Below are 15881 nucleotides of genomic sequence, written 5' to 3' on the forward strand. Positions count from 1 at the left end.
GTTGGATCTCCTTGCAGTCCAAGGGACTGTTCTCCAAGAGTCTTCTCCAACACCACAGTTCAAAAGCCTCAATTCTTCTGTGCTCAGCTTAGTTCATAGTCCAACTCTCACATCCATACATGACTACTGGAAAAACCATAGCCTTGACCAGACAGACCTTTGTTGGCAAAGTAATGTCTCTGCTTTTTAATATTGCTATCTAGGTTGGTCATGACTTTCCTTCCAAGGAGTAAGCGTCTTTTAATTTCATGACTGCAGTCACCATCTGCAGTGATTTTGGAGCCCAAAAAAATAAAGTCTGACACTATTTCCACTGTTTCCCCATCTATTTCCCATGAAGTGATGGGACCAGATGCCATGATCTTAGTTTTCTGAATATGGAGCTTTAAGCCAACATTTTCACTCTCCTCTTTCACTTTCATCAAGAGGTTTTTTTAGTTCCTCTTCACTTTAGAGTAGATAAATACAATGTGACATGTTCATAAAATGGAACACTAGAGAGAATGAAAATAATCTACTGCTGTATGCAGCAATATGTATGAATTGCAAGACTATGCTGTTGCAAGACTATAACATTGAGTTAAAAATAAGCAAATCTAACCTATGGCTTGAGTTACCCTTATGTCTCATAGGTATCTATGATTAGTAGATACTCATGGAGTAGAAGATGGAAATGTTTTGACTAGAAGGTGCCTAGGGAATACTTTTGTAACACTAGTAATGTTCTATTTTTTTATCTGGGTGGTGTTTATAAGGGTGTGTTCACTTTGTAACAACTCATTGAAATGTTCTGTACATTATAATCTAATTACAATTTTTACAAAATTAAAAAAAAAAAACAAACTTCAGATTGAATGAGAACAGAGGTGCAAGCATTCCTTAGCCATGGCTAATAACATTTACCAACACTTTAGAAGCAGGAAGAAAGGTTGGAAGTTTATGAAAGAACTTAGAAGTTCTAAATGTATGCTGCAAAATATATATAATAGAAATTGGATTTATTGTAAACTCTATTGTGTAATCTAATTTGTGTTGGTGTCAAATATGTCCCCTTTCCTGGTTTATTGATCATTTTCTTTAATCTTTTGGAGTCCATGTTGCCAGAAAGCTTAGTTTTTTGTTTTGTTTTCTGTTTTGTACTGCGAGACCTCAGCTCCCTTTCCTTGTTACCCACTGATCTCATTCTAGTTCAGTAAATGAATTGTATTCTGGGCCAACGCAGCTCAAGCTCGATTGTCTTATCCTTCAGCATATTTTGTTTTCTAATTTACATTTCTCAGTCTAGTTTATATTTTTAAATGTCACACACTAAATTAATGGCTTTCAATCTGAAGCATAAAATTTCTCAGTTTTCACAAAGGAAACAGCCTTCTCTGCCTATCAAACGAAGCATCAGAGAGAAATGTGACTGTTTGTAAAGTCATTTCAACTGGTTCAGAGGGTCTACTCTCACCTATTCACTTAATGCCATTAAACCTGACCACTTCCAGCCTTCAAATGATTCCTGTGGTGTTTAAAGTCTATGTGTGGATTTCATGCCATGCAACTAAGTTATTATGGTTGCTAAGCTATTTCCTCTCCTCAGAGATCCTGTACAGCCCCTTCTCAATGATAATTGTACATTTTCCCCCATCTGTTCTTTTGTTGAGCTTCTGGTCACATTTCTGTACTATTTGTTGCCATTTTTAAAAAATTGCGGTGATATTCAGCTTTTAACTCTTGGGTTGTAAAAAAAAAAAAAGGTTATTAACATACTATGCTAAAGCATGAAGGTACATAGTCAAAAATGCATAACCACAGAGCACCATTGATTTATTAAGAGACTTTTAATTGGTTCTTTTTTGTTTTTTTTTCTTAGGAAGAGCTATGTGAAGCATCATTATAATAGCTTGGAAGCAATGATAACAGATTAAAGAGATAAAATAACAAATTATATCAAGGAGAAATTGCAGAATTCTCAAACTAAGTGACCTTAAAGAGGCAACTCAAACCTGCAAGTTTAGAGATGAGTCACCTGAAGCCTACAATGGAAAATGGCCGCCTACGACCTTTCACCTGTGAGTAAGTGCAGGTTGACACTGAGAGTCAGCTCTCTTCTACATCACACAAATTATACACCTATAAACAAGTGCCAAGTGCAACAATAATATCCATTGTAAAATTCAGATAATCCTCATGATTTACTCCCCTTGACATGCACTGAAACAATTTTGCCATAGTGTGATTTTTCTTTACTTATTAAGCAACCTCAATTTTCCTCAACAAGTGATATTGACTATCCTGACCTTAAAACCAGAGTAAATTTTCAGTGCTAGATCTATCAAAATAAATGCTCTCCATAAATATTTTAGATGATAATTTATTTAGAGACTTGGAAATAACAGAGGTCAAATTGTTCTAAATGGAAATACGTTAGGTGGAAATATGCTGAGATGGAAAAATTATAGCCAAGAAAGAAGTAGGAAGGAAGAGAAAAGAGAAAAGAAAAAAAAATAAGAAACAAGGTCAATGAATACTTGTAGAATAAAAGGAAAAAAGAGAGAAGAGAAAGAAAATAAAATCCAAATAGTCCCTCTGTGAAGAGATGAAGACAGACTGACTATTCGTGAAATAAACGGTCACACCCAGGATGACAATGTAGGTGCTTTTCTAAGGTCAACTCAAAGCACATTTACAATTTATTGATATTAAATATGATATTGCTAGAATTACAGACTTTACTATCACTGGAATGAATGTAAAACATATGTGAAAAAGTACCCATCCCAAGGAAACGTTTATTTTCTTATGTAGCAAAACCATACATGTACCAGTAAAATCTGATTTTATTTCCAATGGTTCCTTTGTTTGACATGCTAATGATAGGCTACTCTACTGAAAAATGTTTCATCAAAACTATTTCCTTTGAATGCTGAAATAATTTGAAAGAAATTAAAATGATCAGACACATAAACAGCAAACCTATTTATTACTAAACCAGAAATGTTAACAGTGAATTCCAAATGAACTGAGATGACTAGGCACAGGAATGATTGTGAATACTTTCCACATTTAGTAAATAATTCCCAAAACATATGTTAACATTAAAAGGCCATTGAACATTAGCATGAAATAAAGTGGGGAAAGCAAAGGGGAATAGCGATTGCTAAAGAATGAGGTGAAGAATCGGGTCTTTGATCACAAGTTTAAAATATCAAAGCTTGTTGACTTGAAAAAAGCTACCATTTGAAAAATAAAATATTTATTTAATAAATCATTTGGATAGTCATTGTAAGCAATATTTTGGTTTTGTCTTTAACTTAATAAAGGAATTGAGACTGAATTAATTATTTTTGCATTATATATGCAAAAACACTGACCCTTTCCCTTTTTTTTTCTTTAGCAATCTAGGTAAACAAAAATAAATTAATCATAATCTTTGTTTCATAGTGCATAATCATCATTGGTCTATGAACAGTCTACTCTTATTCATTTACTTTTCCAAACTATCTATATTTAAAAAATTGTGGCGACTGTGCATAATTTACATTTTGCTCTTTAAAAGAATTTTAAATGTATTTAGTTTAGTGGCATTAGATAACTGACAAAGTTTTACAACTATCACCACAGTCCATGCACAGAACTTTTTCATCTTGCAACACTGAAGCTCTGCACCTGCTAAGAACTCCCCATTCCTCCTCCTCCCAGACTCTGGCAACCACCATCCTTCTACTCTCTGTCTTTATGAATTTGACCTCATGTGAGTATAATCATACAGCATTTGTCTTTTTGTGACTGGCTTATTTCATTTATCATAATGTCCTTAAGTCATCCATGTTGTAGCACATGCCAAAATTCCCTTCCTTTTTAAGGCTGAATAATATTCACTGCAGGTATTTATCCCATTTTGCTTATCATCCATTGATGGACAAAAATGGATTGTTTCCATTTTTGATTACTTGATTAATGTTGTTATAAACATGGGCACGCAGTTATCTTTTCGTGTGTCTATTTTCAATTGTTTTAGAGATATATTCCGAAGTGGGATCATAGGATAATCCTATTTTTAATATTTTGAAGAATCTCCATTTGATTTTCCATAGCAGTTGCACCATTTTACAGTCTTATCAGTCTATTTTCAGTCATGTCCAGCCAATGCACAACAGTCCATTTTCTCCACATTCTCATCAGCCCTAACAAGCCCTAGCTTTTCTGATAGTAGACATCTTGCTGGATATAAAGTGATATCTTATTCCTATTTATTCTTTTAATTTTAATATTATGATTAGGGCTTCCCTGGTGACTCAGATGGTAAAGAATCTGCCTGCAATGCAAAAAAACCCGGGTTTGATCCCTGGGTTGGGAAGATCCCCTGGAGGGGAAAATGGCAATCCACTCCGGTATGCTTGCCTGGAGAATTTCATGGACAGAGGAGCCTGGCGGGTCCATGGGGTCTCAAAGTCAGGCATGACTGAATGACTAACAGACGCACAAAAACTTTAGGGCTTCCCTGATAGCTCAGTTGGTAAAGAATCCGCCTGCAATACAGGAGACCGGGGTTTGATTTCCTGGGTCAGGAAGATCCCCTGGTGAAGGGAAAGGCTACCCACTCCAGTATTCTGGCCGGAAGAATTGCATGTACAGTATAGTCCATGGGGTCACAAAGAGTTGGACACAACTGAGCGACTTTGACTTTCACTTCACTTTCACACTAAAATAAATACCCCCAAATCTATCACCTAACCAGGCCTAAAATAGAACTATACACATGAATCTCTCTCATTTCCTGCTCTGCCTTTCCTTAATGGTAATCCAAATTAGTTGCTTAACATTTCTTGCTTTTTTATAAATATGTAGTTTTGCCTTATACTATATAACTAAACTTCTCTACTTTCACTTGAGCCATGGCTCTCATTCCTGAAGAAAAGGAAAATTCAGCAGACACGTCTCTCTAGGTAGGAACAGAAATAATCATGGTTACATAGCCACTGAGAAGCAAGTCAAGTCTGTTTACTTCTCATGTTGATGAAAAATTTTGTTAATTAGTTAATTGAATTAAAAGTAATTCAATTTAATGAATAGTAGCTAACTGTGCCAGGTATTGCAGAATGTATAAAGATGAATATAAATGGTCTCTCCACCAATACTGTGCTTACAATGGAATCATTTATTTATCTACTTCATAACCATAGGTTCAAAACAGGTACAAAGAAGCAATAGACATTAATAACACTTCACAAACTTGCAGGATTGTATTATCTGTATTCTTAATCTGATGTCTTCTGTGGCAGACACAAATTTTCATTCAACCTATTTCCCTCTCTTTCAGAGCATGTACCTGAAATATATTTTCCAGGTCATTTTATAACTATCTATGGTAGTATGCCTAGGTTTTGGTTAACGGTTAAAGGAAGGAAATGATGAATGCCCCTACTGAGACTGGAATCCTCATCTCAACTTTCACTCACTCCTTACCCTGTCCGCTAGTCAAGGATACTGAAGCCTTAGGGAATGGTAGAAACACAAGTTGGAGAAACCATCCATTCCTGAATGAGTTTATAGATATCTGCCTGCTGAATAGTCACATTAAAAGAATTATTGAGCAATAAATAAACTTCTACAGTGTTAAACCTCTTGAAATTATTTAGTGTTTATCTGTTACTGCAATTAGTATTTACCATATCTAATATTCCTCCTGTTTCTGAAAGAATCTAAATCCAAAAATTTCCCCTTTTTTGACATAATGATAACTATAATTTGGAATACAGTGTTCTGTAACAAGAACCTGGAGTTCAAATTGTAGTGTTGCCCTTTTATTTTCTTTTTAAAAATTTTTTTTCTAGGTTAAAAGTTTGTATTTACTGAGTGCTTTTTAAGTGGATAAGTTTGTTAAAAAATACTGCTCCTCAGTTCAATTTTCCCTTTTCCCCCAATTGTTTGTTCACATTCTTTTGACCTTGCTGGTTTCCTTCCCTTTTCTTTCTTTTTTTTTTTTATATTTATTTTTTTTTTTATTAGTTGGAGGCTAATTACTTCACAACATTGCAGTGGGTTTTGTCATACATTGACATGAATCAGCCATGGAGTTACATGTATTCCCCATCCCGATCCCCCCCTCCCACCTCCCTCTCCACCCAATTCCTCTGGGTCTTCCCAGTGCACCAGGCCCGAGCACTTATCTCATGCATCCCACCTGGGCTGGTGATCTGTTTCACTATAGATAATATACATGTTTCGATGCTGTTGTCTCGAAACATCCCACCCTCACCTTCTCCCACAGAGTCCGAGTCTGTTCTGTACATCTGTGTCTCTTTTTCTGTTTTGCATATAGGGTTATCGTTACCATCTTTCTAAATTCCATATATATGTGTTAGTATGCTGTAATGATCTTTATCTTTCTGGCTTACTTCACTCTGTATAATGGGCTCCAGTTTCATCCATCTCATTAGAACTGATTCAAATGAATTCTTTTTAACGGCTGAGTAATATTCCATGATGTATATGTACCACAGCTTCCTTATCCATTCGTCTGCTGATGGGCATCTAGGTTGCTTCCATGTCCTGGCTATTATAAATAGTGCTGTGATGAACATTGGGGTGCACGTGTCTCTTTCAGATCTGGTTTCCTCGGTGTGTATGCCCAGAAGTGGGATTGCTGGGTCATATGGCAGTTCTATTTCCAGTTTTTTAAGAAATCTCCACACTGTTCTCCATAGCGGCTGTACTAGTTTGCATTCCCACCAACAGTGTAAGAGGGTTCCCTTTTCTCCACACCCTCTCCAGCATTTATTGCTTGTAGACTTTTGGATAGCAGCCATCCTGACTGGCGTGTAATGGTACCTCATTGTGGTTTTGATTTGCATTTCTCTGATAATGAGTGATGTGGAGCATCTTTTCATGTGTTTGTTAGCCATCTGTATGTCTTCTTTGGAGAAATGTCTGTTTAGTTCTTTGGCCCATTTTTTGATTGGGTCATTTATTTTTCTGGAATTGAGCTGCAGGAGTTGCTTGTATATTTTTGAGATTAATCCTTTGTCTGTTGCTTCATTTGCTATTATTTTCTCCCAATCTGAGGGCTGTCTTTTCACCTTACTTATAGTTTCCTTTTTAAAATTTATTTATTTTTTAATTGATGGATAATTGCTTTGCAGAATTTTGCTGTTTTCTGTCAAATTGCAACATGAATCAGCCATAGGTATGCATATTATTTACATTTTATTTTAAATTACTCATTCAAAAGATATTTTAATGCACTGGTTCTTTTTAATGTTGATGCAACAGCAAGGAAACAAATGGACAGACCACTGTTTTCATGGACTTTATTTCTAGAATGCAAAGACATAATAAACAAGTAAGCTTTTTAATACATAACATAGCAATGATAATCTCAGAAAAATAGTGCTTAGTGAGAGGCTAAATGATTTTAGGAGATATTTATACAAATAGGCATAACAGTAGAAAATAATAAATATTTCAGGGGAGTATAAAAAGCAGAACAATATCAGGGCTAGAAAAAATATTTTAGTTATTTTAACTAAATATGATTTTATTCAAAATGTGTACATGGTTATGAGCCCCTTTTCAGTAGAGATATAAAGAAAATAACAATATTTAATTTATAGCATGACATTTTTGGAGGAATGTATTTAATGAGATAAGTGCTTATCCTTTGTTAGGTATCCAAGAATGATAAATAATTAAGTATAGAATTTTCTGAAGTACACCTTAAAATGTCAGTACCAGGTTTAAAAAAAAAAAAATTCCTAAATGGTTGATATATACAAAATAAATAAGCAGCTAGAGGACAAAGGACTCACCTGACAGAAAAATAGCATTGGACTTGGTTTTAAAGTTTGAAAAATATTTGATTAGAAAGAATCAGGGAAAGAGAAACAACTTGTATTAACTAAAATGATGAGAACTATAATGAGGAGAAACTATAACTATAATGAGGAGAAACTATAACCATAATGAGGAGAAACCAGAGAAAATGAGAAAAGGAAGAAGTAAAAAGTATACTTGGTGTGCAATAAAAGCTCACTTTTGAAATACAGGCTTGAGCCCATAGAAACAAAGGACCTTGAATACCAAGTTGAGGCATCTTGCAAACCCAATTTAGCAGTAGAAATATGACATCAAAATTGATTAATTAAGTGTAGAAAACTTTTTTCACCAACTGACAGTTTATTATCATAATGCCAATCTTTGTCATTCTTCCAGCCAGCGGTACACTTTATAAAATTAAACAACACATCTTTCATTCATGGGGATCTGTACAAAGTGCATGTCATAATGCCCAGTCTACAGTCTATATTCAGTGCTTAATATTCATTACAGATTTATCTAATCACCTCAAATACATGCGAGTTAATTATTTCTTTACAGATTGCTATAGACGAAGATTTCTCCCATTATCCCAAAATAAGAAAACACGGAAAATGAAAAATTATAGAATACTGAAGAAATTAGCTCTGGCAAAAAAGTATATTTAAATTGACTCATTTTACTTAAATTCACACCTTCACTTCCAGTATAACAATGGAAAACTAAAGAACTTTCACTTTTCTATCAGTATTAAAAATGAAAAGACTTTTAAGAACAAAAAGAAAAGAACAGAGGAATAAACAGAAGATCTTCAACAATGTCCACATCTTCAGGCAACATAATTTCTAGTTTCAAAGTTTTCATATGAAGTTCAGGTAAGATGTGCTTAATAATAAAATAAAACTATTGTTCTTGCTACAACAATAGGCCTACTAATACTTCTGTGCTCTGTTTCACTTCACCAGAGCACAATCGTGGTAGGGAGAAGGATTCTGAATGAAGTTAAATTTCCTTTAGGGACCTTGACTAGTTCAGGGGTCATTGGGATATTTTTAGGTAGTCCCATATGGGAGCCTGTATACTCTCCCAGTTGGGACTGTATTCTATGGACCTAGGATTTCACTGTCATATCTGTAATGACAGCTTTCTTTTTCTTCCTATCCCTTGGTAACATAATATGGCAAAAGACACAGAAGGAAAAAAAAAAAAAAAGCAAAAACCCTTAATGCTAGAGGATTCTGAGAAAATGGTAAAGTAGATAGCTTCCCATTCAACAGGAATTACACTGGCAGAAACTGTCTAATGCAACAAGATGGGATTCTAAATCTATGGAAAGTTGGTTACTTCCAGGGGAAGTCTTGCAAGACCAATTGCAATTACTTTTGGTCAATTTCAGCTCTTACCACTACAGGATCTACCTATTCCCCACCACAAGCAAGGTAGCAGGCAATAATACATATGTTCCAGAAGTACCTTGCTTATAGTTTCTGGGAGCCAAGGTGGCCAATAAGCCCCCTGTCCAACAAATATTGGGGATCTCTGTTCTGATCTCTGACTGCTGCTTCAGATCATAGAAGGGCAGGCATAGAGGCAGCCAGCCACTTCCCTCCATCCTTCAAAGCCTCCGCCCCTATGGCAAAAGTGACTTCTAGGGAACTTCCAAGGACTAGAACATTTCCCTCCCATCAGTTTTTTGTTTTTCTTTCTTGGGAGAACCAAATATTAAAAGGCAGCTTTATGCACAAAGGAAATTAAAAGTCATATGCCTAGGAAGAGGCACAGGCTTGGAAAGATCCGAAAATAAATGGACGCCTTAAACTTAAGTTCATATTCAATACTTAAGGCTGATCCTTAGCAGAGATGCCCTACAGCAATCAAAACCAAACAAAGAAACAAACCAAACAAAGATAATGCTGGGAAAAACGAAGAATCTGTTTCCAGAGTCACAGTATTATTAGATTAAAATGTACAGCTTTCAAAAACAACAACAAAACAAAAGTATAAAAACAGGAAAGTATGACCCATTTAAAACAATTAAAAATACATAAATAAGAGAAAAGATTCCCAAAAGAATACTTGCTGGAAGATCTACTAGACAAGGAATTTAAAACTGTCTTTAAAAATTTCAAAAAACTAAAGGAAGACATAAAGAGAGTCAGGAGAAAACTAGGCATGAACAAAATACAAATACAAATAAAGAAATAGAAAATCTAAAAAGAAACCAAAGAGAAATTTTGTAGCTGATAAGTACAATAATTAAAATGAAAATTTTACTAGAGTTTCAAAGGCAGATTTGAGCAGGCAGAAGAATCAATGAACTTGAAGATAGGACAATTAAAAGTTTTAAATCTGAGGAACAGAAAAAAGTAAAGATCAAAGAAAAGTAAGCAAAGTCTAAGGGACCTGGGGAATATCACTAAATGGAGGGAGTCTCAGAAGGCTAGGAGAGTGAAAGGCAGAGAGAATATTTGAAGACATGGTGGCTGAGATTTCCTAAATTCTATTACATTGGGAATTAATTAATCCAATTAACTAATTCAATTATTTAAAATTGAATATAAACATCCAAAAAGTTGAACAAAGTTTAAATAGGATAAACTACAAAAGACTCACACCAAAACCACAGAATAATAGGATTCTTTTGCACAGATTCTCACTGTGCTTTTATTATGCTGATAAAAATTGAGACCCTCTATGGTTTTTCCAGTGGTCGTGTATGGATGTGAGAGCTGATCTGTGAAGAAGACTGAGCACCCAAGAATTGATGTTTTTGAAATGTGGTATTGGAGAAAACTCTTGAGAGTCCCTTGGACTGCAAGGAGATCCAACCAGTCCATCCTAAAGGAGATCAGTCCAGGGTGTTCCCTGGAAGGTCTGATGTTGAAGCTGAAACTCCAATACTTTGGCCACCTCATGCAAAGAGTTGACTCATTGGAAAGACCCTAATGCTGGGAGGGATTGGGGGCAGGAGGAGAAGGGTACGACAGAGGATGAGACGGCTGGATGGCATCACCGACTCGATGGACATGATTTTGAATAATCTCCAGGAGTTGGTGATGGACAGGGAGGCCTGGCGTGCTGCGATTCATGGGGTTGCAAAGAGTTGGACATGACTGAGCGACTGAACTGAACTGAAGAGAATAAACAGAATGCACAGACTGTTCCAAACAAATTTGACTTTCTTGACCATAGAGTGTGCCCTGTAAGTGGTGTTTTATTAGATATATTTTTGGAAATAATATTTGAAGCTGTTGTTATTAAAGTATGTAGAGTTTATATACCACTTTGTAACATGTCTTCAAAATGAATGTTTCACCAGTGGAATTCAATTATAAACACAATTCAATATTAAACACTGTTTTAGATTCTGAAATAATCATAAAGACTTGTTACTTTTCTGCAAGCTGTTAACAATTTATTTGGGAGTATACACTGAAATAAATAGATCCTTTCAATACAATGAGATGAACACTGTAATAAGAGACAAAGAAGATTTTTGTAATTCATAGAAAAATTTCTGACACAGGACTGGAGCATTTGAAAAGACATTCTAGAGGAAAGAATGTTTTAGCTATGATCTGAGGGTTAAAAGAGGGTAGTCTTGGTGAAAGAGAATTAGAACAGAGTTCACGTAGAGGGAGTAGGGTAAGCAAAGACAGGATGCATAGAGGAGGCAAACTCTTTCAATTTAACATATATCATATAATATATTAACCATTGAATTAAAAGTCAAAGATTTTTTGATAAACATTTTACTGTTTAATTTTTGACATTACTCAGAAAAATAAAATAAGCATGTTTTACCCAAGTGAAGTTTGCTATATTTTGGATTATTTTAGGGTATATTTCTGGAGATAGGACGCTGAATGAAAATGCATAAATATTTTCATGGTCTCTGATATATATTGCCAAACTGCTTTCGAAAGCATTATGTGAATCAGAAAACTCACTAGCAGTATTTAAGTAAGATTTTCAATGAATCCCCCACTAGTACTAGTGTATTTACCAAACCCTTTCCTTACAGCACTGATTAACATTCCACTGGAATATTTAGTGTTCTCAGCAGCACATTTTTATGAAGACTAGATTTTAAGAAATCATATTAAAAACAATAGAATAACAGTGTGAAATTAAAATAGTTGTAGTCTTCAGTTCAGTTCAGTTCAGCCACTCAGTCATGTCCGACTCTTTGCAACCCCGTGAATTGCAGCACGCCAGGCCTCCCTGTCCATCACCAACTCCCGGAGTTTACTCAAACTCATGTCCATCGAGTTGGTGATGCCATCCAGCCATCTCATCCTCTGTCATCCCCTTCTCCTCCTGCCCCCAATCCCTCCCAGCATCAGGGTCTTTTCCAATGAGTCAACTCTTCACATGAGGTGGCCAAAGTTTTAGGCTCATGCAATTCTGGATTCAAATTTTCCCCTTTATAGCAAAGAGTCTAGAATATATATCCAGACCCATCTGTTTTTATAGTTTATAATCAATTTTCTAAATGAAATGAGTATTTTTGCTTTCATTTCTTTTTTCAAAAGAAAACTCTATATCTCTCTCCACATATATAGATATATAGATTACCTGTACCTATATATAATTATTATATAAGATATATGTTGTCTAATATAATATTACATATAACATTATAATCTTAAGTAGCTAATAATATTTGTCACATATATTATATTATTTAAGATTTTGAAGCAGATGAAAGTTTATTTCCCTTGCATGTAAATGTCTAGAGTTGGGTAGCACGGAGCTGGCATGTAGCTCTTCTGTTGAGGATCCTTTGGGGTCCAGCATCTCCTCTTCTCCTCAGTGCTCTGCCATCCCTAGACAGATGAGTGGAAGAAAGGAATAGAGCAGTGGAGGAAGGGACATTTAGCAGTTATTTCTTGTAAAAGGAAGATTGCAGAAGCCACAGGCTTCTGCTTCCAATTCATTGATACTTGACAATATTCAGCTGCAAGATATAGAAGCATTGAGGGAATGGACAAGTTAAACTTGGGAGGCCATGTATTCAATAAAAATGTCATTCTTATGCCATGAATGGAATTGAACATGAATATTGGGAGAAGACTAGTATATCTGTGATGTTAAAGTACTAAAGTTCTTTATAATCTATAAAATCAGTCACTGTCTTAGTTAATCCTCACAAGGATACTGTAAGGTATTATTTCTGCTTGGAAAATGAAAGAATTAAAATGAACCAGTTTCCTCTGTCCACAGGATTACCCAGGCAAGAATACTGGAGTGGGTTGCCATTTCCTTCCCCAGTCTGTGAAAGTGAAAGTGAAAGTCCCTCAGTGTCCAACTGTTTGCAACCCCATGGAATGCAGAGTTTCAAAGAAGAGCAAGGAAAGATAAGAAAGCCTTCCTAAGCGATCAATGCAAAGAAATAGAGGAAAACAATAGAATGGGAAAGACCAGAGATCTCTTCAAGAAAATCAGAGATACCAAGGGAATATTTCTTGCAAAGATGGGCACAGTAAAGGACAGAAATGGTATGAACCTAACAGAAGCAGAAGATACTAAGAAGAGGTGGCAAGAATACACAGGAGAACTGTACAAAAAAGATCTTCATAACCCAGATAACCACGATGGTGTGATCACTCATCTACAGCCAGACATCCTGGAGTGAGAAATCAAGTGGACTTTAGGAAGCAGAGTACAAACAAAGCTAGTGGAGGTGATGGAATTCCAGCTGAGTTATTTCAAATCCTAAATGATGATGCGATGAAAGTGCTGCACCCAGTTTGCCAGCGAATTTGGAAAACTCAGCAGTGGCCACAGGACTGGAAAAGTCAGCTTTCATTCCAGTCCCCAAAAAAGGCAATGACAAAGAATGTTCAAGCTACTGCACAGTTGCGCTCATCTCACATGCTGGCAAAGTAATGCTCAAAATTCTCCAAGCCAGGCTTCAACAGTACGTGAACTGAGAACTTCCAGACGTGCAAGCTGGATTCAGAAAAGGCAGAGGAAGCAGAGATCAAATTGCCAATATCCACTGGATCATAGAAAAAGCAAGAGAATTCCAGAAAAAAATCTACCTCTGCTTCATTGACTGTGTGAATCACAACAAACTGTGGAAAATTCTTTAAGAGATGGGAATACCAGACCACCTGAACTGCCTCCTGAGAAATCTGTATGCAGGTGAGGAAGAAACAGTTAGAACTGGACATGGAACAACAGACTAGCTCCAAATTTGGAAAAGAGTTTGTCAAGGGTGTATATTGTCAACTTGCTAATTTAACTTATATGCAGAGTACATCAAGCGAAATGCCAGGCTGGATAAAGCACAAACTGGAATCAAGATTGCAGGGAGAAATATCAATAACCTCAGATATGCAGATGATACCACTCTAATGGCAAAAATGAACTAAAGAGCGTTGGTGGTATAGTGGTGAGCATAGCTGCCTTCCAAAAATGAACTAAAGAGCCTCTTGATGAGGATGAAATTGGAAAATAAAAAAGCTGGCTTGAAACTCAGCATTCAAAAAACTAAGATCATGCTTTTTGGTCCCATTTGGCCCCATCACTTCATGGCAAATAGAAGGGGAAAAAGTGGAAGCAATGATACATTTTATTTTCTTGGGCTCCAAAATCACTATAGACAGGGACTGCAGCCATGAAATTAAAAGATGCTTGCTCCTTAGAAGGAAAGTGATGACAAACCTAGACAGTGTATTGAAAAGCAGAAACATCTGACAAACATCCACGTGGCCAAAGCTATGGTTTTTCCAGTAGTCATATATGGACTATATATGGACTGTAGTCCACAAAGAAGGCTGAGTGCTGAAGAATTGATACTTTTGTATTGTAGTACTGGAGAAGACTCTTGAGAGTCCCTTGGACTGTAAGGAGATCAAACTAGTTGATCCTAAAGGAAATCAACTCTGAATATTCATTGGAAGGACTGATGCTGAAGCTGAAGCTCCAGTCCTTTGGCCACCTGATGCAAAGAGCCAACTCACTGGGAAAAACTCTGACGCTGGGAAAGATTGAAGGCTGATGCTGGGAAAGATTGAAGGCAAAAGGAGAAGAGGGTGACAGAGGATGAAATGGTTAAATAGCATCACTGAGTCAATGGACATGTGTTTGAGCAAACTCTGGGAGAGAGTGAAGGACAGAGGAGCCGGTACGCAGCAGTCTGTGGAGTCACAAACAGATACAACTTACTGAGTAACAAGCAACAACAATTCAATCAACAGATATAATTGACCACTGTTTTAAAAAATTCAGTATTATTTTAATATCCTTGATCTAATGATTTGAATGAAATAAATTACTATGTTATTGACTTTTCTCTTTTTGCCCCATTGCTATTGCCACTTTTAGGTACAGTTTACATCTTTCATTTACTGTAAGGGAACTTAAATGAGATCTTGAATCTGTAGTCTTCTTGCTATCTTGTCTACCCAAATACTCTGATACCAAACATTAAACTTAAGCTGATAGGCTTTCTATTTATGTTATTTCAGGATTTGTATAAAAGAACCTGGTGTTCTTTTTCAATGTGAAGATTTGTGGGCACCGCTTAAGCCTTAATAAATTAGAATCCATCCAGATGTGACCCTACCATCTGCTTATTAATAATTCTCTATATTGGTCTTATGCCTACACATGTATATTTCATCTTCAACTCTCTCTGACATCAAGTCTCTTTTCTAGTTAGTCATGGCAACCCTAGCAGGATCAGAACAATAATCAGAAAAATGTTATCTGAAGAGTTTGCAAAACTCTCTGACTCAACTAAGTTTTGAAAAAAACATCAAAACAAAGAAAGAAATAAAAAACTTCTGGATTTCTTTTCCAAGGCTCTCCATATTCATTGACAGCATGATCATCACCTGTCTGGGTGAACTACAGGATTAAACTAAATAAGACATGAGCCTCTAAAGAAGACAATTCTTTAGAGCAAGGAGACAATTTCAAACTTTATCAACATTCTACCCAAGCCATGAGCAGTACTTATTGGGCAAAACTCAGCATTCTCTTCTTGCTGAACAGAAACCTGACCTCCAAACACATTTTGCTGAGTCACTTTATCAAGGCATATTTAACTGAATTAAGTTGCCTGC

This window comes from Cervus elaphus, chromosome 21, assembly GCF_910594005.1.
Source record: "Cervus elaphus chromosome 21, mCerEla1.1, whole genome shotgun sequence".
Lineage (NCBI taxonomy): Eukaryota > Metazoa > Chordata > Mammalia > Artiodactyla > Cervidae > Cervus > Cervus elaphus.